Source organism: Chiloscyllium punctatum, chromosome 13, assembly GCF_047496795.1.
Source record: "Chiloscyllium punctatum isolate Juve2018m chromosome 13, sChiPun1.3, whole genome shotgun sequence".
Lineage (NCBI taxonomy): Eukaryota > Metazoa > Chordata > Chondrichthyes > Orectolobiformes > Hemiscylliidae > Chiloscyllium > Chiloscyllium punctatum.
This window is the reverse complement of record NC_092751.1, coordinates 32,161,348-32,183,361: the sequence shown is the minus strand read 5'-3', so window position 1 is coordinate 32,183,361 and position 22,014 is coordinate 32,161,348. Positions and strand designations below refer to the sequence as shown.

Here is a 22,014-nt window from a genome sequence, read left to right as displayed (position 1 = left end):
CGCACCTTAATACTAGCGACGCTATGAAAGCACAGGTCCAGAGGTTCCTCTGAGAGTGTAATTTCTTTCATTGCTGTTGCTGATTGAATGAGCCACTAACGTGCGAACTGCTCCAAAACATGATTCAGGATCTCTGGTGCCAATTCTCGCACGTTGAATAACGACAGACACCTTCCAAATGAGGTCTTTCAGAGACGACTTTGGGATACATTTGACAGACAGATTAGCTCAGGAATCCGTGGTGCATTGTGACACCAGCGATTCGGCTTCTTCCCTGTCTTTGAACCGGGCCGCCTGCGCAAGGAATGCAAATGCGGTAATGCTTTTCGTGGAAGGATCAGAAGGGGGTAACTACACTCTCAAACAAAATGGCATATGATCAGAGCCAGGTTGGAGAAAAACTTTACAATGCCTTGCACTGTTACTAAATGGAACTGCATTGCATTTCACTACGAGAGCAGATTTCTTGAAGCAAACTCGAAGGCAGGTTTGCAGATGGGAAAGCAAGCAAGTAAGCTCCGTTCTTGTCCATGCAAAAGTCCGCAGTTAAAGAACAAAGCAGTTTCTGCCCAGTTTCGAACTGGGGACCTTTCGCGTGTTAGGCGAACGTGATGACCACTACACTACAGAAACAGGCCTCTGCCGACTCTGCTGGGGCTCAGTGGCATCCAGCACTGAATGTTGAAGCCATTCTTCCTTTCACATTTCGTCTGTTCGACTGCTCACGGGAAAGGTAGTATTGTGAAACACTGCAGAAACGAACGACATCCTTACTTTTGCTCCGACTGACCATACTCCGTGAAAGTTTCCCAGATTCTCAGTTGAGGATTTCTGCAGCTGGAAGTTACCTCGGAAACCCTGTTAATTCGTAATGTATTGAGCGAATCGCAAAACAGAAAGCATTTAACACGGAACACAAACAAAACTGGAAAACCAAATGCATTTTCAGACACAGCGAGCATGAATGCTAAATGTGAGACAGTCCGGGGGCATGAGCCATAAAGTAATCACTCAACTAACAACAGGGCAATTCCAAACTACGCTTTCAAACATACTGGAGCCTGAGTGCACCACCACTTCCCAGACAATGCTGCAAAGTGACAAAGAAAGAACATAATAAGAATGGGCCATAAAAAGTGAATTTCACCAATCGCAGTCTCGATTAGATTACCTTTCCCTTCCGATGTCTCCAGGACGGAAATGAAGAAAGTGGGAGAAATTCAATAACGTATGACATTGGAATCGATTGGAACGATTTTCCCATTGGCCAGAAAACCGAATGTCGGCGAGTCGAGTCACCGTAGGACTCTGTTTCGCAACAGCGATGAAATAACAGTCTCCATTCGGTTCCAGTAAAAGCTGAACTTGGCTGGAACAGAAAGCAACAGCAGAGATGCTAGCGATTTTCCGCGCGCAGACACTTTGGAAAATTCGCCACTTTCACACACCGGGAAGCAAATCCATTTTAAACAGAAATGCAGCAGGGATCGAAACAGCGTTTCAACAAGCTGTGCTGATGGAGCTGTTCAGAGGAAATGGCAGCGGTGGGATTCGACTCTGTCGAGACTGGAGCCTTAATCCAGCGCCTTAGACCGCTCGGCCACACTACCAACACGCCCAAGTCGTCATTTTCTTGCAATTCCAATTGTGCTCCTGCATAACAACAGATGCAAACTCACGTGAAAAGGGTTCTATGATCCCTCTCCGACTCGAACAGCTGCTCGGATGTGCCCGTCTGCAATATCAATTTCTCAGCAGATAATGAAAGCCCATCAATCCAGACAAAAATCACTGGTAAGCTGAGTCTATCTTCTCAGACTGGATTCAGCTACAAATGTATCTGTGAGTGCGTGAGAATATATGATCGGTTATGATTGGGTCAAATTACCATCAGCTGCTTGACATTCCTGCAATTCGTATTCTTGCTTTGCTAAATGATTTCACGCATTGCTCGAAACAGGACAACTTTCACGTTTACACGGAACATGAAACACACTGGACTAATGGGAAAATGCACAAAGCTGAGCAGGCCGTGTCCCAAATCATACCGAGCAGCATAGTTTCAGTCACTGTGTCTGTTTTGCAGAATAAGGTTCCCAAAGAAAGTTCCACCCTAAAACCGGAGGTCGCATTCCAATCCGAGAACGACAGATTGCATCGTGAGGAAGGTCTGACCTGGGGGCCGGTTCGAGATGCCACTTTCCTTGCCTTTTACCTTCACCGTGCAATTTGCTGCAGAGATGTTCACACCTGGACATGAGCCTCATGGATACCAACTGAGTTGGAAACCTGTGTGAGAATCGATGAGAAGCGACTCAATAAAGTTTAACAAATTCCATGGTGCTTTTTAGAAATGCAGTTTCTTTTCACCTCAATCTAAAAGGCAGTTTCTGAACATAGGAACAGAAGTCAAAAGGTAATTACCTCACCCCACCCCCACTCCGGAAGAGGTGCTAACTGCCCTTGATTGCTTTTTGTTCACGATGTGAAGAGCTCACACGCCTGAGTCACCTTCACGTCTCTGGTTGCTGAGTGAATCACAAAGAAGGAGTTTCACCAGAGCTGCAACTGCCACACTTCCCCAGTCGCCCTCCCGTTTACATTTTCCTGCTCGTCAGTGAAAACCAAAGAAAACCAAACGGATGCGATGTCATTCTGTAGTCTCTCTGTCGATTCCTCCGTTTCAGTTCCAACGTGGCTTAGATCTCGGGGCGCACCTTAATACTAGCGACGCTATGAAAGCACAGGTCCAGAGGTTCCTCTGAGAGTGTAATTTCTTTCATTGCTGTTGCTGATTGAATGAGCCACTAACGTGCGAACTGCTCCAAAACATGATTCAGGATCTCTGGTGCCAATTCTCGCACGTTGAATAACGACAGACACCTTCCAAATGAGGTCTTTCAGAGACGACTTTGGGATACATTTGACAGACAGATTAGCTCAGGAATCCGTGGTGCATTGTGACACCAGCGATTCGGCTTCTTCCCTGTCTTTGAACCGGGCCGCCTGCGCAAGGAATGCAAATGCGGTAATGCTTTTCGTGGAAGGATCAGAAGGGGGTAACTACACTCTCAAACAAAATGGCATATGATCAGAGCCAGGTTGGAGAAAAACTTTACAATGCCTTGCACTGTTAGTAAATGGAACTGCATTGCATTTCACTACGAGAGCAGATTTCTTGAAGCAAACTCGAAGGCAGGTTTGCAGATGGGAAAGCAAGCAAGTAAGCTCCGTTCTTGTCCATGCAAAAGTCCGCAGTTAAAGAACAAAGCAGTTTCTGCCCAGTTTCGAACTGGGGACCTTTCGCGTGTTAGGCGAACGTGATGACCACTACACTACAGAAACAGGCCTCTGCCGCCTCTGCTGGGGCTCAGTGGCATCCAGCACTGAATGTTGAAGCCATTCTTCCTTTCACATTTCGTCTGTTCGACTGCTCACGGGAAAGGTAGTATTGTGAAACACTGCAGAAACGAACGACATCCTTACTTTTGCTCCGACTGACCATACTCCGTGAAAGTTTCCCAGATTCTCAGTTGAGGATTTCTGCAGCTGGAAGTTACCTCGGAAACCCTGTTAATTCGTAATGTATTGAGCGAATCGCAAAACAGAAAGCATTTAACACGGAACACAAACAAAACTGGAAAACCAAATGCATTTTCAGACACAGCGAGCATGAATGCTAAATGTGAGACAGTCCGGGGGCATGAGCCATAAAGTAATCACTCAACTAACAACAGGGCAATTCCAAACTACGCTTTCAAACATACTGGAGCCTGAGTGCACCACCACTTCCCAGACAATGCTGCAAAGTGACAAAGAAAGAACATAATAAGAATGGGCCATAAAAAGTGAATTTCACCAATCGCAGTCTCGATTAGATTACCTTTCCCTTCCGATGTCTCCAGGACGGAAATGAAGAAAGTGGGAGAAATTCAATAACGTATGACATTGGAATCGATTGGAACGATTTTCCCATTGGCCAGAAAACCGAATGTCGGCGAGTCGAGTCACCGTAGGACTCTGTTTCGCAACAGCGATGAAATAACAGTCTCCATTCGGTTCCAGTAAAAGCTGAACTTGGCTGGAACAGAAAGCAACAGCAGAGATGCTAGCGATTTTCCGCGCGCAGACACTTTGGAAAATTCGCCACTTTCACACACCGGGAAGCAAATCCATTTATCATCTGTTTTAAACAGGAATGCAGCAGGGATCGAAGCAGCGTTTCAACAAGCACTGCTGATGGAGCGGTGCAGAGGAAATGGCAGCGGTGGGATTCGAACCCACGCCTTTGTCGAGACTGGAGCCTTAATGCAGCGCCTTAGACCGCTCGGCCACACTACCAACACGCCCAAGTCGTCATTTTCTTGCAATTCCAATTGTGCTCCTGCATAACAACAGATGCAAACTCACGTGAAAAGGGTTCTATGATCCCTCTCCGACTCGAACAGCTGCTCGGATGTGCCCGTCTGCAATATCAATTTCTCAGCAGATAATGAAAGCCCATCAATCCAGACAAAAATCACTGGTAAGCTGAGTCTATCTTCTCAGACTGGATTCAGCTACAAATGTATCTGTGAGTGCGTGAAAATATATGATCGGTTATGATTGGGTCAAATTACCATCAGCTGCTTGACATTCCTGCAATTCGTATTCTTGCTTTGCTAAATGATTTCACGCATTGCTCGAAACAGGACAACTTTCACGTTTACACGGAACATGAAACACACTGGACTAATGGGAAAATGCACAAAGCTGAGCAGGCCGTGTCCCAAATCATACCGAGCAGCATAGTTTCAGTCACTGTGTCTGTTTTGCAGAATAAGGTTCCCAAAGAAAGTTCCACCCTAAAACCGGAGGTCGCATTCCAATCCGAGAACGACAGATTGCATCGTGAGGAAGGTCTGACCTGGGGGCCGGTTCGAGATGCCACTTTCCTTGCCTTTTACCTACACCGTGCAATTTACTGCAGAGATGTTCACACCTGGACATGAGCCTCATGGATACCAACTGAGTTGGAAACCTGTGTGAGAATCGATGAGAAGCGACTCAATAAAGTTTAACAAATTCCATGGTGCTTTTTAGAAATGCAGTTTCTTTTCACCTCAATCTAAAAGGCAGTTTCTGAACATAGGAACAGAAGTCAAAAGGTAATTACCTCACCCCACCCCCACTCCGGAAGAGGTGCTAACTGCCCTTGATTGCTTTTTGTTCACGATGTGAAGAGCTCACACGCCTGAGTCACCTTCACGTCTCTGGTTGCTGAGTGAATCACAAAGAAGGAGTTTCACCAGAGCTGCAACTGCCACACTTCCCCAGTCGCCCTCCCGTTTACATTTTCCTGCTCGTCAGTGAAAACCAAAGAAAACCAAACGGATGCGATGTCATTCTGTAGTCTCTCTATCGATTCCTCCGTTTCAGTTCCAACGTGGCTTAGATCTCGGGGCGCACCTTAATACTAGCGACGCTATGAAAGCACAGGTCCAGAGGTTCCTCTGAGAGTGTAATTTCTTTCATTGCTGTTGCTGATTGAATGAGCCACTAACGTGCGAACTGCTCCAAAACATGATTCAGGATCTCTGGTGCCAATTCTCGCACGTTGAATAACGACAGACACCTTCCAAATGAGGTCTTTCAGAGACGACTTTGGGATACATTTGACAGAGAGATTAGCTCAGGAATCCGTGGTGCATTGTGACACCAGCGATTCGGCTTCTTCCCTGTCTTTGAACCGGGCCGCCTGCGCAAGGAATGCAAATGCGGTAATGCTTTTCGTGGAAGGATCAGAAGGGGGTAACTACACTCTCAAACAAAATGGCATATGATCAGAGCCAGGTTGGAGAAAAACTTTACAATGCCTTGCACTGTTAGTAAATGGAACTGCATTGCATTTCACTACGAGAGCAGATTTCTTGAAGCAAACTCGAAGGCAGGTTTGCAGATGGGAAAGCAAGCAAGTAAGCTCCGTTCTTGTCCATGCAAAAGTCCGCAGTTAAAGAACAAAGCAGTTTCTGCCCAGTTTCGAACTGGGGACCTTTCGCGTGTTAGGCGAACGTGATGACCACTACACTACAGAAACAGGCCTCTGCCGCCTCTGCTGGGGCTCAGTGGCATCCAGCACTGAATGTTGAAGCCATTCTTCCTTTCACATTTCGTCTGTTCGACTGCTCACGGGAAAGGTAGTATTGTGAAACACTGCAGAAACGAACGACATCCTTACTTTTGCTCCGACTGACCATACTCCGTGAAAGTTTCCCAGATTCTCAGTTGAGGATTTCTGCAGCTGGAAGTTACCTCGGAAACCCTGTTAATTCGTAATGTATTGAGCGAATCGCAAAACAGAAAGCATTTAACACGGAACACAAACAAAACTGGAAAACCAAATGCATTTTCAGACACAGCGAGCATGAATGCTAAATGTGAGACAGTCCGGGGGCATGAGCCATAAAGTAATCACTCAACTAACAACAGGGCAATTCCAAACTACGCTTTCAAACATACTGGAGCCTGAGTGCACCACCACTTCCCAGACAATGCTGCAAAGTGACAAAGAAAGAACATAATAAGAATGGGCCATAAAAAGTGAATTTCACCAATCGCAGTCTCGATTAGATTACCTTTCCCTTCCGATGTCTCCAGGACGGAAATGAAGAAAGTGGGAGAAATTCAATAACGTATGACATTGGAATCGATTGGAACGATTTTCCCATTGGCCAGAAAACCGAATGTCGGCGAGTCGAGTCACCGTAGGACTCTGTTTCGCAACAGCGATGAAATAACAGTCTCCATTCGGTTCCAGTAAAAGCTGAACTTGGCTGGAACAGAAAGCAACAGCAGAGATGCTAGCGATTTTCCGCGCGCAGACACTTTGGAAAATTCGCCACTTTCACACACCGGGAAGCAAATCCATTTATCATCTGTTTTAAACAGGAATGCAGCAGGGATCGAAGCAGCGTTTCAACAAGCACTGCTGATGGAGCGGTGCAGAGGAAATGGCAGCGGTGGGATTCGAACCCACGCCTTTGTCGAGACTGGAGCCTTAATGCAGCGCCTTAGACCGCTCGGCCACACTACCAACACGCCCAAGTCGTCATTTTCTTGCAATTCCAATTGTGCTCCTGCATAACAACAGATGCAAACTCACGTGAAAAGGGTTCTATGATCCCTCTCCGACTCGAACAGCTGCTCGGATGTGCCCGTCTGCAATATCAATTTCTCAGCAGATAATGAAAGCCCATCAATCCAGACAAAAATCACTGGTAAGCTGAGTCTATCTTCTCAGACTGGATTCAGCTACAAATGTATCTGTGAGTGCGTGAAAATATATGATCGGTTATGATTGGGTCAAATTACCATCAGCTGCTTGACATTCCTGCAATTCGTATTCTTGCTTTGCTAAATGATTTCACGCATTGCTCGAAACAGGACAACTTTCACGTTTACACGGAACATGAAACACACTGGACTAATGGGAAAATGCACAAAGCTGAGCAGGCCGTGTCCCAAATCATACCGAGCAGCATAGTTTCAGTCACTGTGTCTGTTTTGCAGAATAAGGTTCCCAAAGAAAGTTCCACCCTAAAACCGGAGGTCGCATTCCAATCCGAGAACGACAGATTGCATCGTGAGGAAGGTCTGACCTGGGGGCCGGTTCGAGATGCCACTTTCCTTGCCTTTTACCTACACCGTGCAATTTACTGCAGAGATGTTCACACCTGGACATGAGCCTCATGGATACCAACTGAGTTGGAAACCTGTGTGAGAATCGATGAGAAGCGACTCAATAAAGTTTAACAAATTCCATGGTGCTTTTTAGAAATGCAGTTTCTTTTCACCTCAATCTAAAAGGCAGTTTCTGAACATAGGAACAGAAGTCAAAAGGTAATTACCTCACCCCACCCCCACTCCGGAAGAGGTGCTAACTGCCCTTGATTGCTTTTTGTTCACGATGTGAAGAGCTCACACGCCTGAGTCACCTTCACGTCTCTGGTTGCTGAGTGAATCACAAAGAAGGAGTTTCACCAGAGCTGCAACTGCCACACTTCCCCAGTCGCCCTCCCGTTTACATTTTCCTGCTCGTCAGTGAAAACCAAAGAAAACCAAACGGATGCGATGTCATTCTGTAGTCTCTCTGTCGATTCCTCCGTTTCAGTTCCAACGTGGCTTAGATCTCGGGGCGCACCTTAATACTAGCGACGCTATGAAAGCACAGGTCCAGAGGTTCCTCTGAGAGTGTAATTTCTTTCATTGCTGTTGCTGATTGAATGAGCCACTAACGTGCGAACTGCTCCAAAACATGATTCAGGATCTCTGGTGCCAATTCTCGCACGTTGAATAACGACAGACACCTTCCAAATGAGGTCTTTCAGAGACGACTTTGGGATACATTTGACAGAGAGATTAGCTCAGGAATCCGTGGTGCATTGTGACACCAGCGATTCGGCTTCTTCCCTGTCTTTGAACCGGGCCGCCTGCGCAAGGAATGCAAATGCGGTAATGCTTTTCGTGGAAGGATCAGAAGGGGGTAACTACACTCTCAAACAAAATGGCATATGATCAGAGCCAGGTTGGAGAAAAACTTTACAATGCCTTGCACTGTTACTAAATGGAACTGCATTGCATTTCACTACGAGAGCAGATTTCTTGAAGCAAACTCGAAGGCAGGTTTGCAGATGGGAAAGCAAGCAAGTAAGCTCCGTTCTTGTCCATGCAAAAGTCCGCAGTTAAAGAACAAAGCAGTTTCTGCCCAGTTTCGAACTGGGGACCTTTCGCGTGTTAGGCGAACGTGATGACCACTACACTACAGAAACAGGCATCTGCCGCCTCTGCTGGGGCTCAGTGGCATCCAGCACTGAATGTTGAAGCCATTCTTCCTTTCACATTTCGTCTGTTCGACTGCTCACGGGAAAGGTAGTATTGTGAAACACTGCAGAAACGAACGACATCCTTACTTTTGCTCCGACTGACCATACTCCGTGAAAGTTTCCCAGATTCTCAGTTGAGGATTTCTGCAGCTGGAAGTTACCTCGGAAACCCTGTTAATTCGTAATGTATTGAGCGAATCGCAAAACAGAAAGCATTTAACACGGAACACAAACAAAACTGGAAAACCAAATGCATTTTCAGACACAGCGAGCATGAATGCTAAATGTGAGACAGTCCGGGGGCATGAGCCATAAAGTAATCACTCAACTAACAACAGGGCAATTCCAAACTACGCTTTCAAACATACTGGAGCCTGAGTGCACCACCACTTCCCAGACAATGCTGCAAAGTGACAAAGAAAGAACATAATAAGAATGGGCCATAAAAAGTGAATTTCACCAATCGCAGTCTCGATTAGATTACCTTTCCCTTCCGATGTCTCCAGGACGGAAATGAAGAAAGTGGGAGAAATTCAATAACGTATGACATTGGAATCGATTGGAACGATTTTCCCATTGGCCAGAAAACCGAATGTCGGCGAGTCGAGTCACCGTAGGACTCTGTTTCGCAACAGCGATGAAATAACAGTCTCCATTCGGTTCCAGTAAAAGCTGAACTTGGCTGGAACAGAAAGCAACAGCAGAGATGCTAGCGATTTTCCGCGCGCAGACACTTTGGAAAATTCGCCACTTTCACACACCGGGAAGCAAATCCATTTATCATCTGTTTTAAACAGGAATGCAGCAGGGATCGAAGCAGCGTTTCAACAAGCACTGCTGATGGAGCGGTGCAGAGGAAATGGCAGCGGTGGGATTCGAACCCACGCCTTTGTCGAGACTGGAGCCTTAATGCAGCGCCTTAGACCGCTCGGCCACACTACCAACACGCCCAAGTCGTCATTTTCTTGCAATTCCAATTGTGCTCCTGCATAACAACAGATGCAAACTCACGTGAAAAGGGTTCTATGATCCCTCTCCGACTCGAACAGCTGCTCGGATGTGCCCGTCTGCAATATCAATTTCTCAGCAGATAATGAAAGCCCATCAATCCAGACAAAAATCACTGGTAAGCTGAGTCTATCTTCTCAGACTGGATTCAGCTACAAATGTATCTGTGAGTGCGTGAAAATATATGATCGGTTATGATTGGGTCAAATTACCATCAGCTGCTTGACATTCCTGCAATTCGTATTCTTGCTTTGCTAAATGATTTCACGCATTGCTCGAAACAGGACAACTTTCACGTTTACACGGAACATGAAACACACTGGACTAATGGGAAAATGCACAAAGCTGAGCAGGCCGTGTCCCAAATCATACCGAGCAGCATAGTTTCAGTCACTGTGTCTGTTTTGCAGAATAAGGTTCCCAAAGAAAGTTCCACCCTAAAACCGGAGGTCGCATTCCAATCCGAGAACGACAGATTGCATCGTGAGGAAGGTCTGACCTGGGGGCCGGTTCGAGATGCCACTTTCCTTGCCTTTTACCTACACCGTGCAATTTACTGCAGAGATGTTCACACCTGGACATGAGCCTCATGGATACCAACTGAGTTGGAAACCTGTGTGAGAATCGATGAGAAGCGACTCAATAAAGTTTAACAAATTCCATGGTGCTTTTTAGAAATGCAGTTTCTTTTCACCTCAATCTAAAAGGCAGTTTCTGAACATAGGAACAGAAGTCAAAAGGTAATTACCTCACCCCACCCCCACTCCGGAAGAGGTGCTAACTGCCCTTGATTGCTTTTTGTTCACGATGTGAAGAGCTCACACGCCTGAGTCACCTTCACGTCTCTGGTTGCTGAGTGAATCACAAAGAAGGAGTTTCACCAGAGCTGCAACTGCCACACTTCCCCAGTCGCCCTCCCGTTTACATTTTCCTGCTCGTCAGTGAAAACCAAAGAAAACCAAACGGATGCGATGTCATTCTGTAGTCTCTCTATCGATTCCTCCGTTTCAGTTCCAACGTGGCTTAGATCTCGGGGCGCACCTTAATACTAGCGACGCTATGAAAGCACAGGTCCAGAGGTTCCTCTGAGAGTGTAATTTCTTTCATTGCTGTTGCTGATTGAATGAGCCACTAACGTGCGAACTGCTCCAAAACATGATTCAGGATCTCTGGTGCCAATTCTCGCACGTTGAATAACGACAGACACCTTCCAAATGAGGTCTTTCAGAGACGACTTTGGGATACATTTGACAGAGAGATTAGCTCAGGAATCCGTGGTGCATTGTGACACCAGCGATTCGGCTTCTTCCCTGTCTTTGAACCGGGCCGCCTGCGCAAGGAATGCAAATGCGGTAATGCTTTTCGTGGAAGGATCAGAAGGGGGTAACTACACTCTCAAACAAAATGGCATATGATCAGAGCCAGGTTGGAGAAAAACTTTACAATGCCTTGCACTGTTAGTAAATGGAACTGCATTGCATTTCACTACGAGAGCAGATTTCTTGAAGCAAACTCGAAGGCAGGTTTGCAGATGGGAAAGCAAGCAAGTAAGCTCCGTTCTTGTCCATGCAAAAGTCCGCAGTTAAAGAACAAAGCAGTTTCTGCCCAGTTTCGAACTGGGGACCTTTCGCGTGTTAGGCGAACGTGATGACCACTACACTACAGAAACAGGCCTCTGCCGCCTCTGCTGGGGCTCAGTGGCATCCAGCACTGAATGTTGAAGCCATTCTTCCTTTCACATTTCGTCTGTTCGACTGCTCACGGGAAAGGTAGTATTGTGAAACACTGCAGAAACGAACGACATCCTTACTTTTGCTCCGACTGACCATACTCCGTGAAAGTTTCCCAGATTCTCAGTTGAGGATTTCTGCAGCTGGAAGTTACCTCGGAAACCCTGTTAATTCGTAATGTATTGAGCGAATCGCAAAACAGAAAGCATTTAACACGGAACACAAACAAAACTGGAAAACCAAATGCATTTTCAGACACAGCGAGCATGAATGCTAAATGTGAGACAGTCCGGGGGCATGAGCCATAAAGTAATCACTCAACTAACAACAGGGCAATTCCAAACTACGCTTTCAAACATACTGGAGCCTGAGTGCACCACCACTTCCCAGACAATGCTGCAAAGTGACAAAGAAAGAACATAATAAGAATGGGCCATAAAAAGTGAATTTCACCAATCGCAGTCTCGATTAGATTACCTTTCCCTTCCGATGTCTCCAGGACGGAAATGAAGAAAGTGGGAGAAATTCAATAACGTATGACATTGGAATCGATTGGAACGATTTTCCCATTGGCCAGAAAACCGAATGTCGGCGAGTCGAGTCACCGTAGGACTCTGTTTCGCAACAGCGATGAAATAACAGTCTCCATTCGGTTCCAGTAAAAGCTGAACTTGGCTGGAACAGAAAGCAACAGCAGAGATGCTAGCGATTTTCCGCGCGCAGACACTTTGGAAAATTCGCCACTTTCACACACCGGGAAGCAAATCCATTTATCATCTGTTTTAAACAGGAATGCAGCAGGGATCGAAGCAGCGTTTCAACAAGCACTGCTGATGGAGCGGTGCAGAGGAAATGGCAGCGGTGGGATTCGAACCCACGCCTTTGTCGAGACTGGAGCCTTAATGCAGCGCCTTAGACCGCTCGGCCACACTACCAACACGCCCAAGTCGTCATTTTCTTGCAATTCCAATTGTGCTCCTGCATAACAACAGATGCAAACTCACGTGAAAAGGGTTCTATGATCCCTCTCCGACTCGAACAGCTGCTCGGATGTGCCCGTCTGCAATATCAATTTCTCAGCAGATAATGAAAGCCCATCAATCCAGACAAAAATCACTGGTAAGCTGAGTCTATCTTCTCAGACTGGATTCAGCTACAAATGTATCTGTGAGTGCGTGAAAATATATGATCGGTTATGATTGGGTCAAATTACCATCAGCTGCTTGACATTCCTGCAATTCGTATTCTTGCTTTGCTAAATGATTTCACGCATTGCTCGAAACAGGACAACTTTCACGTTTACACGGAACATGAAACACACTGGACTAATGGGAAAATGCACAAAGCTGAGCAGGCCGTGTCCCAAATCATACCGAGCAGCATAGTTTCAGTCACTGTGTCTGTTTTGCAGAATAAGGTTCCCAAAGAAAGTTCCACCCTAAAACCGGAGGTCGCATTCCAATCCGAGAACGACAGATTGCATCGTGAGGAAGGTCTGACCTGGGGGCCGGTTCGAGATGCCACTTTCCTTGCCTTTTACCTACACCGTGCAATTTACTGCAGAGATGTTCACACCTGGACATGAGCCTCATGGATACCAACTGAGTTGGAAACCTGTGTGAGAATCGATGAGAAGCGACTCAATAAAGTTTAACAAATTCCATGGTGCTTTTTAGAAATGCAGTTTCTTTTCACCTCAATCTAAAAGGCAGTTTCTGAACATAGGAACAGAAGTCAAAAGGTAATTACCTCACCCCACCCCCACTCCGGAAGAGGTGCTAACTGCCCTTGATTGCTTTTTGTTCACGATGTGAAGAGCTCACACGCCTGAGTCACCTTCACGTCTCTGGTTGCTGAGTGAATCACAAAGAAGGAGTTTCACCAGAGCTGCAACTGCCACACTTCCCCAGTCGCCCTCCCGTTTACATTTTCCTGCTCGTCAGTGAAAACCAAAGAAAACCAAACGGATGCGATGTCATTCTGTAGTCTCTCTGTCGATTCCTCCGTTTCAGTTCCAACGTGGCTTAGATCTCGGGGCGCACCTTAATACTAGCGACGCTATGAAAGCACAGGTCCAGAGGTTCCTCTGAGAGTGTAATTTCTTTCATTGCTGTTGCTGATTGAATGAGCCACTAACGTGCGAACTGCTCCAAAACATGATTCAGGATCTCTGGTGCCAATTCTCGCACGTTGAATAACGACAGACACCTTCCAAATGAGGTCTTTCAGAGACGACTTTGGGATACATTTGACAGAGAGATTAGCTCAGGAATCCGTGGTGCATTGTGACACCAGCGATTCGGCTTCTTCCCTGTCTTTGAACCGGGCCGCCTGCGCAAGGAATGCAAATGCGGTAATGCTTTTCGTGGAAGGATCAGAAGGGGGTAACTACACTCTCAAACAAAATGGCATATGATCAGAGCCAGGTTGGAGAAAAACTTTACAATGCCTTGCACTGTTACTAAATGGAACTGCATTGCATTTCACTACGAGAGCAGATTTCTTGAAGCAAACTCGAAGGCAGGTTTGCAGATGGGAAAGCAAGCAAGTAAGCTCCGTTCTTGTCCATGCAAAAGTCCGCAGTTAAAGAACAAAGCAGTTTCTGCCCAGTTTCGAACTGGGGACCTTTCGCGTGTTAGGCGAACGTGATGACCACTACACTACAGAAACAGGCATCTGCCGCCTCTGCTGGGGCTCAGTGGCATCCAGCACTGAATGTTGAAGCCATTCTTCCTTTCACATTTCGTCTGTTCGACTGCTCACGGGAAAGGTAGTATTGTGAAACACTGCAGAAACGAACGACATCCTTACTTTTGCTCCGACTGACCATACTCCGTGAAAGTTTCCCAGATTCTCAGTTGAGGATTTCTGCAGCTGGAAGTTACCTCGGAAACCCTGTTAATTCGTAATGTATTGAGCGAATCGCAAAACAGAAAGCATTTAACACGGAACACAAACAAAACTGGAAAACCAAATGCATTTTCAGACACAGCGAGCATGAATGCTAAATGTGAGACAGTCCGGGGGCATGAGCCATAAAGTAATCACTCAACTAACAACAGGGCAATTCCAAACTACGCTTTCAAACATACTGGAGCCTGAGTGCACCACCACTTCCCAGACAATGCTGCAAAGTGACAAAGAAAGAACATAATAAGAATGGGCCATAAAAAGTGAATTTCACCAATCGCAGTCTCGATTAGATTACCTTTCCCTTCCGATGTCTCCAGGACGGAAATGAAGAAAGTGGGAGAAATTCAATAACGTATGACATTGGAATCGATTGGAACGATTTTCCCATTGGCCAGAAAACCGAATGTCGGCGAGTCGAGTCACCGTAGGACTCTGTTTCGCAACAGCGATGAAATAACAGTCTCCATTCGGTTCCAGTAAAAGCTGAACTTGGCTGGAACAGAAAGCAACAGCAGAGATGCTAGCGATTTTCCGCGCGCAGACACTTTGGAAAATTCGCCACTTTCACACACCGGGAAGCAAATCCATTTATCATCTGTTTTAAACAGGAATGCAGCAGGGATCGAAGCAGCGTTTCAACAAGCACTGCTGATGGGGCGGTGCAGAGGAAATGGCAGCGGTGGGATTCGAACCCACGCCTTTGTCGAGACTGGAGCCTTAATCCAGCGCCTTAGACCGCTCGGCCACACTACCAACACGCCCAACGTGTCATTTTCTTGCAATTCCAATTGTGCTCCTGCATAACAACAGATGCAAACTCACGTGAAAAGGGTTCTATGATCCCTCTCCGACTCGAACAGCTGCTCGGATGTGCCCGTCTGCAATATCAATTTCTCAGCAGATAATGAAAGCCCATCAATCCAGACAAAAATCACTGGTAAGCTGAGTCTATCTTCTCAGACTGGATTCAGCTACAAATGTATCTGTGAGTGCGTGAGAATATATGATCGGTTATGATTGGGTCAAATTACCATCAGCTGCTTGACATTCCTGCAATTCGTATTCTTGCTTTGCTGAATGATTTCACGCATTGCTCGAAACAGGACAACTTTCACGTTTACACGGAACATGAAACACACCGGACTACAGGGAAAATGCACAAAGCTGAGCAGGCCGTGTCCCAAATCATACCGAGCAGCATAGTTTCAGTCACTGTGTCTGTTTTGCAGAATAAGGTTCCCAAAGAAAGTTCCACCCTAAAACCGGAGGTCGCTTTCCAATCCGAGAACGACAGATTGCATCGTGAGGAAGGTCTGACCTCGGGGCCGCTTCGAGATGCCACTTTCCTTGCCTTTTACCTTCACCGTGCAATTTGCTGCAGAGATGTTCACACCTGGACATGAGCCTCATGGATACCAACTGAGTTGGAAACCTGTGTGAGAATCGATGAGAAGCGACTCAATAAAGTTTAACAAATTCCATGGTGCTTTTTAGAAATGCAGTTTCTTTTCACCTCAATCTAAAAGGCAGTTTCTGAACATAGGAACAGAAGTCAAAAGGTAATTACCTCACCCCACCCCCACTCCGGAAGAGGTGCTAACTGCCCTTGATTGCTTTTTGTTCACGATGTGAAGAGCTCACACGCCTGAGTCACCTTCACGTCTCTGGTTGCTGAGTGAATCACAAAGAAGGAGTTTCACCAGAGCTGCAACTGCCACACTTCCCCAGTCGCCCTCCCGTTTACATTTTCCTGCTCGTCAGTGAAAACCAAAGAAAACCAAACGGATGCGATGTCATTCTGTAGTCTCTCTGTCGATTCCTCCGTTTCAGTTCCAACGTGGCTTAGATCTCGGGGCGCACCTTAATACTAGCGACGCTATGAAAGCACAGGTCCAGAGGTTCCTCTGAGAGTGTAATTTCTTTCATTGCTGTTGCTGATTGAATGAGCCACTAACGTGCGAACTGCTCCAAAACATGATTCAGGATCTCTGGTGCCAATTCTCGCACGTTGAATAACGACAGACAACTTCCAAATGAGGTCTTTCAGAGACGACTTTGGGATACATTTGACAGACAGATTAGCTCAGGAATCCGTGGTGCATTGTGACACCAGCGATTCGGCTTCTTCCCTGTCTTTGAACCGGGCCGCCTGCGCAAGGAATGCAAATGCGGTAATGCTTTTCGTGGAAGGATCAGAAGGGGGTAACTACACTCTCAAACAAAATGGCATATGATCAGAGCCAGGTTGGAGAAAAACTTTACAATGCCTTGCACTGTTAGTAAATGGAACTGCATTGCATTTCACTACGAGAGCAGATTTCTTGAAGCAAACTCGAAGGCAGGTTTGCAGATGGGAAAGCAAGCAAGTAAGCTCCGTTCTTGTCCATGCAAAAGTCCGCAGTTAAAGAACAAAGCAGATTCTGCCCAGTTTCGAACTGGGGACCTTTCGCGTGTTAGGCGAACGTGATGACCACTACACTACAGAAACAGTCCTCTGCCGCAACGGCTGGGGCTCAGTGACATCCAGCACTGAATGTTGAAGCCATTCTTCCTTTCACATTTCGTCTGTTCGACTGCTCACGGGAAAGGTAGTATTGTGAAACACTGCAGAAACGAACGACATCCTTACTTTTGCTCCGACTGACCATACTCCGTGAAAGTTTCCCAGATTCTCAGTTGAGGATTTCTGCAGCTGGAAGTTACCTCGGAAACCCTGTTAATTCGTAATGTATTGAGCGAATCGCAAAACAGAAAGCATTTAACACGGAACACAAACAAAACTGGAAAACCAAATGCATTTTCAGACACAGCGAGCATGAATGCTAAATGTGAGACAGTCCGGGGGCATGAGCCATAAAGTAATCACTCAACTAACAACAGGGCAATTCCAAACTACGCTTTCAAACATACTGGAGCCTGAGTGCACCACCACTTCCCAGACAATGCTGCAAAGTGACAAAGAAAGAACATAATAAGAATGGGCCATAAAAAGTGAATTTCACCAATCGCAGTCTCGATTAGATTACCTTTCCCTTCCGATGTCTCCAGGACGGAAATGAAGAAAGTGGGAGAAATTCAATAACGTATGACATTGGAATCGATTGGAACGATTTTCCCATTGGCCAGAAAACCGAATGTCGGCGAGTCGAGTCACCGTAGGACTCTGTTTCGCAACAGCGATGAAATAACAGTCTCCATTCGGTTCCAGTAAAAGCTGAACTTGGCTGGAACAGAAAGCAACAGCAGAGATGCTAGCGATTTTCCGCGCGCAGACACTTTGGAAAATTCGCCACTTTCACACACCGGGAAGCAAATCCATTTTAAACAGAAATGCAGCAGGGATCGAAACAGCGTTTCAACAAGCTGTGCTGATGGAGCTGTTCAGAGGAAATGGCAGCGGTGGGATTCGAACCCACGCCTCTGTCGAGACTGGAGCCTTAATCCAGCGCCTTAGACCGCTCGGCCACACTACCAACACGCCCAACGTGTCATTTTCTTGCAATTCCAATTGTGCTCCTGCATAACAACAGATGCAAACTCACGTGAAAAGGGTTCTATGATCCCTCTCCGACTCGAACAGCTGCTCGGATGTGCCCGTCTGCAATATCAATTTCTCAGCAGATAATGAAAGCCCATCAATCCAGACAAAAATCACTGGTAAGCTGAGTCTATCTTCTCAGACTGGATTCAGCTACAAATGTATCTGTGAGTGCGTGAGAATATATGATCGGTTATGATTGGGTCAAATTACCATCAGCTGCTTGACATTCCTGCAATTCGTATTCTTGCTTTGCTGAATGATTTCACGCATTGCTCGAAACAGGACAACTTTCACGTTTACACGGAACATGAAACACACCGGACTACAGGGAAAATGCACAAAGCTGAGCAGGCCGTGTCCCAAATCATACCGTGCAGCATAGTTTCAGTCACTGTGTCTGTTTTGCAGAATAAGGTTCCCAAAGAAAGTTCCACCCTAAAACCGGAGGTCGCATTCCAATCCGAGAACGACAGATTGCATCGTGAGGAAGGTCTGACCTCGGGGCCGCTTCGAGATGCCACTTTCCTTGCCTTTTACCTTCACCGTGCAATTTGCTGCAGAGATGTTCACACCTGGACATGAGCCTCATGGATACCAACTGAGTTGGAAACCTGTGTGAGAATCGATGAGAAGCGACTCAATAAAGTTTAACAAATTCCATGGTGCTTTTTAGAAATGCAGTTTCTTTTCACCTCAATCTAAAAGGCAGTTTCTGAACATAGGAACAGAAGTCAAAAGGTAATTACCTCACCCCACCCCCACTCCGGAAGAGGTGCTAACTGCCCTTGATTGCTTTTTGTTCACGATGTGAAGAGCTCACACGCCTGAGTCACCTTCACGTCTCTGGTTGCTGAGTGAATCACAAAGAAGGAGTTTCACCAGAGCTGCAACTGCCACACTTCCCCAGTCGCCCTCCCGTTTACATTTTCCTGCTCGTCAGTGAAAACCAAAGAAAACCAAACGGATGCGATGTCATTCTGTAGTCTCTCTGTCGATTCCTCCGTTTCAGTTCCAACGTGGCTTAGATCTCGGGGCGCACCTTAATACTAGCGACGCTATGAAAGCACAGGTCCAGAGGTTCCTCTGAGAGTGTAATTTCTTTCATTGCTGTTGCTGATTGAATGAGCCACTAACGTGCGAACTGCTCCAAAACATGATTCAGGATCTCTGGTGCCAATTCTCGCACGTTGAATAACGACAGACACCTTCCAAATGAGGTCTTTCAGAGACGACTTTGGGATACATTTGACAGACAGATTAGCTCAGGAATCCGTGGTGCATTGTGACACCAGCGATTCGGCTTCTTCCCTGTCTTTGAACCGGGCCGCCTGCGCAAGGAATGCAAATGCGGTAATGCTTTTCGTGGAAGGATCAGAAGGGGGTAACTACACTCTCAAACAAAATGGCATATGATCAGAGCCAGGTTGGAGAAAAACTTTACAATGCCTTGCACTGTTAGAAAATGGAACTGCATTGCATTTCACTACGAGAGCAGATTTCTTGAAGCAAACTGGAAGGCAGGTTTGCAGATGGGAAAGCAAGCAAGTAAGCTCCGTTCTTGTCCATGCAAAAGTCCGCAGTTAAAGAACAAAGCAGTTTCTGCCCAGTTTCGAACTGGGGACCTTTCGCGTGTTAGGCGAACGTGATGACCACTACACTACAGAAACAGTCCTCTGCCGCCTCTGCTGGGGCTCAGTGGCATCCAGCACTGAATGTTGAAGCCATTCTTCCTTTCACATTTCGTCTGTTCGACTGCTCACGGGAAAGGTAGTATTGTGAAACACTGCAGAAACGAACGACATCCTTACTTTTGCTCCGACTGACCATACTCCGTGAAAGTTTCCCAGATTCTCAGTTGAGGATTTCTGCAGCTGGAAGTTACCTCGGAAACCCTGTTAATTCGTAATGTATTGAGCGAATCGCAAAACAGAAAGCATTTAACACGGAACACAAACAAAACTGGAAAACCAAATGCATTTTCAGACACAGCGAGCATGAATGCTAAATGTGAGACAGTCCGGGGGCATGAGCCATAAAGTAATCACTCAACTAACAACAGGGCAATTCCAAACTACGCTTTCAAACATACTGGAGCCTGAGTGCACCACCACTTCCCAGACAATGCTGCAAAGTGACAAAGAAAGAACATAATAAGAATGGGCCATAAAAAGTGAATTTCACCAATCGCAGTCTCGATTAGATTACCTTTCCCTTCCGATGTCTCCAGGACGGAAATGAAGAAAGTGGGAGAAATTCAATAACGTATGACATTGGAATCGATTGGAACGATTTTCCCATTGGCCAGAAAACCGAATGTCGGCGAGTCGAGTCACCGTAGGACTCTGTTTCGCAACAGCGATGAAATAACAGTCTCCATTCGGTTCCAGTAAAAGCTGAACTTGGCTGGAACAGAAAGCAACAGCAGAGATGCTAGCGATTTTCCGCGCGCAGACACTTTGGAAAATTCGCCACTTTCACACACCGGGAAGCAAATCCATTTTAAACAGAAATGCAGCAGGGATCGAAACAGCGTTTCAACAAGCTGTGCTGATGGAGCTGTTCAGAGGAAATGGCAGCGGTGGGATTCGAACCCACGCCTCTGTCGAGACTGGAGCCTTAATCCAGCGCCTTAGACCGCTCGGCCACACTACCAACACGCCCAACTTGTCATTTTCTTGCAATTCCAATTGTGCTCCTGCATAACAACAGATGCAAACTCACGTGAAAAGGGTTCTATGATCCCTCTCCGACTCGAACAGCTGCTCGGATGTGCCCGTCTGCAATATCAATTTCTCAGCAGATAATGAAAGCCCATCAATCCAGACAAAAATCACTGGTAAGCTGAGTCTATCTTCTCAGACTGGATTCAGCTACAAATGTATCTGTGAGTGCGTGAGAATATATGATCGGTTATGATTGGGTCAAATTACCATCAGCTGCTTGACATTCCTGCAATTCGTATTCTTGCTTTGCTGAATGTTTTCACGCATTGCTCGAAACAGGACAACTTTCACGTTTACACGGAACATGAAACACACCGGACTACAGGGAAAATGCACAAAGCTGAGCAGGCCGTGTCCCAAATCATACCGTGCAGCATAGTTTCAGTCACTGTGTCTGTTTTGCAGAATAAGGTTCCCAAAGAAAGTTCCACCCTAAAACCGGAGGTCGCATTCCAATCCGAGAACGACAGATTGCATCGTGAGGAAGGTCTGACCTCGGGGCCGCTTCGAGATGCCACTTTCCTTGCCTTTTACCTTCACCGTGCAATTTGCTGCAGAGATGTTCACACCTGGACATGAGCCTCATGGATACCAACTGAGTTGGAAACCTGTGTGAGAATCGATGAGAAGCGACTCAATAAAGTTTAACAAATTCCATGGTGCTTTTTAGAAATGCAGTTTCTTTTCACCTCAATCTAAAAGGCAGTTTCTGAACATAGGAACAGAAGTCAAAAGGTAATTACCTCACCCCACCCCCACTCCGGAAGAGGTGCTAACTGCCCTTGATTGCTTTTTGTTCACGATGTGAAGAGCTCACACGCCTGAGTCACCTTCACGTCTCTGGTTGCTGAGTGAATCACAAAGAAGGAGTTTCACCAGAGCTGCAACTGCCACACTTCCCCAGTCGCCCTCCCGTTTACATTTTCCTGCTCGTCAGTGAAAACCAAAGAAAACCAAACGGATGCGATGTCATTCTGTAGTCTCTCTGTCGATTCCTCCGTTTCAGTTCCAACGTGGCTTAGATCTCGGGGCGCACCTTAATACTAGCGACGCTATGAAAGCACAGGTCCAGAGGTTCCTCTGAGAGTGTAATTTCTTTCATTGCTGTTGCTGATTGAATGAGCCACTAACGTGCGAACTGCTCCAAAACATGATTCAGGATCTCTGGTGCCAATTCTCGCACGTTGAATAACGACAGACACCTTCCAAATGAGGTCTTTCAGAGACGACTTTGGGAT

General features: G+C 46.4%; 10 non-coding genes across 10 annotated transcripts; all 10 read right to left on the bottom strand.

The window, feature by feature from the left end:
- Positions 1–560: 560 nt before the first annotated feature.
- trnav-aac (transfer RNA valine (anticodon AAC)) lies at positions 561–633 on the bottom strand. The gene has a single exon. It is a non-coding gene; the product is annotated as a tRNA-Val (tRNA).
- A 2,639-nt stretch (positions 634–3,272) lies between these two features.
- On the bottom strand, positions 3,273–3,345 carry trnav-aac (transfer RNA valine (anticodon AAC)). Its single transcript has one exon. It is a non-coding gene; the product is annotated as a tRNA-Val (tRNA).
- A 2,658-nt stretch (positions 3,346–6,003) lies between these two features.
- Positions 6,004–6,076, bottom strand: trnav-aac (transfer RNA valine (anticodon AAC)). The gene has a single exon. It is a non-coding gene; the product is annotated as a tRNA-Val (tRNA).
- Positions 6,077–8,734: 2,658 nt separating this feature from the next.
- trnav-aac (transfer RNA valine (anticodon AAC)) lies at positions 8,735–8,807 on the bottom strand. The gene has a single exon. It is a non-coding gene; the product is annotated as a tRNA-Val (tRNA).
- Positions 8,808–11,465: 2,658 nt separating this feature from the next.
- trnav-aac (transfer RNA valine (anticodon AAC)) lies at positions 11,466–11,538 on the bottom strand. Its single transcript has one exon. It is a non-coding gene; the product is annotated as a tRNA-Val (tRNA).
- A 2,658-nt stretch (positions 11,539–14,196) lies between these two features.
- trnav-aac (transfer RNA valine (anticodon AAC)) lies at positions 14,197–14,269 on the bottom strand. The gene has a single exon. It is a non-coding gene; the product is annotated as a tRNA-Val (tRNA).
- Positions 14,270–15,183: 914 nt separating this feature from the next.
- trnal-aag (transfer RNA leucine (anticodon AAG)) lies at positions 15,184–15,265 on the bottom strand. The gene has a single exon. It is a non-coding gene; the product is annotated as a tRNA-Leu (tRNA).
- Positions 15,266–17,903: 2,638 nt separating this feature from the next.
- Positions 17,904–17,985, bottom strand: trnal-aag (transfer RNA leucine (anticodon AAG)). The gene has a single exon. It is a non-coding gene; the product is annotated as a tRNA-Leu (tRNA).
- A 1,662-nt stretch (positions 17,986–19,647) lies between these two features.
- Positions 19,648–19,720, bottom strand: trnav-aac (transfer RNA valine (anticodon AAC)). Its single transcript has one exon. It is a non-coding gene; the product is annotated as a tRNA-Val (tRNA).
- A 903-nt stretch (positions 19,721–20,623) lies between these two features.
- On the bottom strand, positions 20,624–20,705 carry trnal-aag (transfer RNA leucine (anticodon AAG)). The gene has a single exon. It is a non-coding gene; the product is annotated as a tRNA-Leu (tRNA).
- Between the last annotated feature and the right edge of the window lie 1,309 nt (positions 20,706–22,014).